Here is a 3,998-nt window from a genome sequence, read left to right as displayed (position 1 = left end):
CCACAAACTCCCTTTCATTAGTGAAAACTGATTGGAAACATTTGTTCATTATTTCAGCTTGCATTGTTGCATCTTTATAGACCGCTCCTTCTACTTTCAGTTTGATGATTCCTTCCTTTTGTTTCAATTTGCCATTGACAGATCTATAAAACAGTTTGGGTTCATCCTTTCATTTGTCTATTAAACCATTTTCAAAGTTCCTTTCTTCCTCTCTGCCTATTCTTGTACTGTATATTCATTTCTAGTTCTTTCGTATTCTTCCTTTGTTCTGTTATTACCTCTGTTTCTCCAGTTGTTCCACGCTGTGTCCCTCTCTTTATTTCTACCACCAACCTTCTATTAACCCGAGGCATCCCATCGACGTATGGGTACGTTGCAACATTTTGTCACAGCTAGTCCCGTCGACGTACTGGTATGTTGTGCAATTGCAAGGTTCAAAATTTGCACAATTTTCAATTTTCACGCGTGATTTTTGGTACGTATACACGGGACACCTTTCTCTATTCCTCAACAAGATGCCAGGCAGGGACAATGTCTTACACTGCATAACCTCCCCCCCCCCACCTGCATGCCATTGTCTTGGCAATTCACCTGTTACCAGTGACCTGGCCAATAAAGACATTCAGGGCCAGAGTGATTCCCCAATCGATGACAATGTGGAGGACAAAGTTTACATAGCTTTAGAGGAAGAAACAGTCAGAAATGATGATCAGGTAATGTTGCCAAAAAAAGTCAGGTATGTTGATGAGTTAGTGAGTGAAACAATGCTTATAATGCCTATATTACTGTTTGAAAACCAATATACTCTCGTACTACATATAAATTCATACTAAATAAATAAATAAATAAATACCATTTATGAGTGGTGTGGAATAGTTACCCTCCCATAGAACTCGTTTTCTTTGCAGCCAGCCCGATAGAAAATCCAGTAAGGTAAGGAGGTACTGTTACCTGTATCATTCATTCATTCATTCATTGCCAGACGCCATGTATCCCAAACAGGGTGGCCAAGGGCTTAGAGTTGTTTTACAGGGAGAGGCACTAATCCTCCACCAACCCCACTTGACACATAGGGAGAACGTTCAAGTATTTTAAACCTCAGGTGAGCGATTTCTCTATGAATTTTCGATGTTTCTCACCAAAAGCGGAGGTTTTAGCAAAAAAAAAAAAAAAAAAAAATAGCTTGGGATTGGGGGGTATCGGAGGTGTGAAACCGGTTGGGACGTGACTGGTTAAACCTCCTTTTTCCTGTTTTCTTTCCCCCTTTCTCTTGGCAGATATTTTTCCACCCCCAATTTATAGAGATCTAGAAAGATATCCCATTTCCTTTGTATCTCTCTTGTTTCTCTGAATTTTCTCCAATCCACATTTTCAAAAAATTTTCTCATCCTGTAAAGTTTCCTTTCCCAAAATTGTATCTTGTCTACCTATAAAGCTCGTCTCTTGGCACTACGTTCCCTATTACCATCTGGAACTCGATGACCACATGATCACTTTTACCTATAGGAGAGATATTTCAAAGATTCAGTTATGTCGGGTTCTTCGGTTAGCATTAAATCTAATCTTGCTGGTGTGTCCTTACCTCGGAATCATGTCTCTTCTTTGACCCACTGCATCATTATATTATTCGTTGTTATATTTAACAGTATAGTGCCCCATGAATATTCACTGCCTCCTGAGTCACATTGCTCCCAGTTCACCTCTTTACAATTGAAGTCACCCATTAAAATTATATTGTTGCTTTTCTCAATCACTTTCTGTAGATAACAAGCCAGGTCTTATAACATCTGGTATTCATCGTCACTCCATGCTCTTGTCTTAGGGGGAACTTACACTACTACCATATCTCTCTTACCATTCTCTCCAGTTTCTAATTTCATATTTATCACTTCAGCCCTACCCTCTCCCATTTCCACAGTATCTACATTTATGATGTTCTTCACTGCTATCATCACCCCTCCTCCTGTTTTTTTCTTATCTGTCTCTTCTCCACAGTTTGCATTTACCATCTCCCATATGGACATCAGTATCCTCTCTTAACTTGGTCTCTACAAAGCCCATAACATCAGGTTCTTGTACCCTCAAGAAATCGTTGATTTCTAATCTTGCCAATATTAAACCATCAACATTAGTATATGCCACTTTCATACTTTTTTTCGTGTTTTTTTTTTTATACCCTATTCTCTCATTCTCACCGTCAGTACCACTTCCTCAGTTTCTGATCCATGACTCTCCAATAAAACACTGTCTTCTCTTCCTTCGTTCTCTGTTCGTTTTTTGCCTTTGCTTCCTTTACTAACTCCTTTACTGTAGCTCTTTCTTCCTCATTTGCATCTCTCCTTATCCAAACATTTTTGAAGCCCTCTTTGTCTGATAATTTCCATGTTCTATTGATGATTTTGTTTACCATTACCTGGGACTTAAACTTTACCTTCAACAGCCTCTCTCCTCCTCCTTCGTACTTTCGTAACCTAAACACCTCTTCAGTCTTTTCTTGAGCTTCAGTGTTCTATCTACTGTATCTAACTATCTATTGCCAGACACCTTAAATTCGCATGGGGTGGCCACAAACAAATCGACTCCACGTTGCCCTGTCCCCCACCATTTCACTGCCCTGCTCCCAACTCACACCCCCCTCTCTCATATAACTTTCCACTCCATCCTTCCATCTCATCCTTGACCTCCCCTTCCCTCTCCCCCCCTCCACCTCACTCACACACACTCTCCTCGTCAGTCTCCCACCCTCCATCCTCTCCGCATGGCCAAACCGCATCAGTGTGTTTCTCCCAACACTTCCTATCACATCCACATCCACACCACAATGCTCCTTTTTATCCTTATTTGTCAGCCTGTCTCTCCATGTGACTCCACAGGCTCCTGTCAAATACTGTAACTCATTTCCACTGCTCTTACTCTTGACTTGTGTCCCTGCAACAATGTCCAAGCTCCACTTCCACATGCCAGAGCTGGTATCATGACACTGTCACGCTCACCTCCCCGCTTCCCATCACTGCTTTCAAGGAACCAGCAACCCACCTTCCTCGCTGCACCCCCTCAAGCATCCCACCCTCCAAACTTCCACCCTCACTCACCACACTCCCTAAGCACCCAAACACACTCATACCCTCCATTTCCTCACCATCCAACCTCACTGCACAATCACTGATTTCTCCTCTCTCAAAGACCACCACTTTACCCCTCCCCACATTCACCCGCAGATTCCGCTTCTCACACGCTTTCCCAAATTCATCCACCAAGCCCTGCAGCTCCCCCTCGTCTTCACCCAACAACACAGCATCATCTTCAAACAACAATACAGGGAGTTTCCAACACTACTCTCTCTCACTAGGGCCACTCCAACATCCACTGCCCTACCTTGTATCTCTTTTATTACCCCATCCATGTACAGATTGAACAACCATGGAGACATGACACATCCCTGTTTCAACCCAACCTTAAAAAGGGAAAAATTTACTCAGTTCACTATCAACACGCACTGCAGCCTTAGCACCATCATACATACTCTTCACAGCATTCAACAACTTCCCATCTACTCCATATATTCTTAATACTTTCCACAATCCTTGTCTATCCACCCTGTCATATGCTTTCTCCAAATCCATGAAAGCCGCACACAACTTCTTTCCTTTCTTTAGAAACTTTTCCACTAAAGATCTAAGGATGAATATCTGATCTACACAACTTCTTCCCTTCCTAAAGCCTCCCTGTTCTTCTCCAACTAATTCCTCTGTTAAGTCAAGAGTGAGAGCAGTGGAAATGAGTTACTTGAGAGGAGCATGTGGAGTGACGTGGAGGGATAGGTTGACGAATGAAGAAGTGAAGGAACGTTGTGGGGTAGATGTGGATGTGGTTGAAAAGATTAGGAGAAATACACTGAGGTGGTTTGGACATGTGGAGAGAATGGAGAATGAAAGACTGACTAAGAGGGTGTATGTAGGTGAGGTGGAGGGAGGGAGAGGGAGGGGTAGACCGAGGAT

The sequence above is a fragment of the Coenobita brevimanus genome, chromosome 62 (genome assembly GCF_032717465.1).
Source record: "Coenobita brevimanus isolate Jiangsu-jjx chromosome 62, ASM3271746v2, whole genome shotgun sequence".
In the NCBI taxonomy this organism is placed as follows: Eukaryota; Metazoa; Arthropoda; class Malacostraca; order Decapoda; family Coenobitidae; genus Coenobita; species Coenobita brevimanus.
This window is presented reverse-complemented; position numbering follows the sequence as displayed.